We start from the raw sequence: 302 nt of genomic DNA, 5'->3' as shown, positions 1-302 counted from the left end.
ATAGACTCCTGGGCTGTCCTTGGAGCGAGGGGCTGTACTGACTCTGGTTTCTCTTCATAACGCACAAGTCTTTCGCCTTTTACTAAAGACTTCCGTGGAGAGGAACAGCAACAAGTTCAGGCTATTTTTGGCAGGCTTTGCCTAACGGCGAAGCCCTTTGAGTTTGTTAAAGGTCAAAAAGCTGTCCACATCACAAATGAGGGCGGCACAATGGAGAGCTTGGGAGGAGGTGCTAAAAAGCAGCCTTTGTCAGGCTCGTGTCAGAAACAGGAAACCGCGACTAGTGAGATTTGTGCCAAGAG

At 49.3% G+C, this 302-nt stretch overlaps 1 non-coding gene across 1 annotated transcript; it reads left to right on the top strand.

Moving 5' to 3' along the window:
- The first annotated feature begins 38 nt into the window (after positions 1–38).
- LOC111662079 (U5 spliceosomal RNA) lies at positions 39–155 on the top strand. Its single transcript, XR_002761283.2, has one exon. It is a non-coding gene; the product is annotated as a U5 spliceosomal RNA (small nuclear RNA).
- Positions 156–302: the final 147 nt, after the last annotated feature.

The sequence above is a fragment of the Seriola lalandi genome, unplaced genomic scaffold, assembly GCF_002814215.2.
Source record: "Seriola lalandi dorsalis isolate HSWRI2012SDOR001 ecotype SW California unplaced genomic scaffold, Sedor1 jcf7180001999884, whole genome shotgun sequence".
Taxonomy (NCBI): Eukaryota; Metazoa; Chordata; class Actinopteri; order Carangiformes; family Carangidae; genus Seriola; species Seriola lalandi.
The sequence above is the reverse complement of the archived record's forward strand: the minus strand, read 5'-3'. Positions and strand labels throughout refer to the sequence as shown.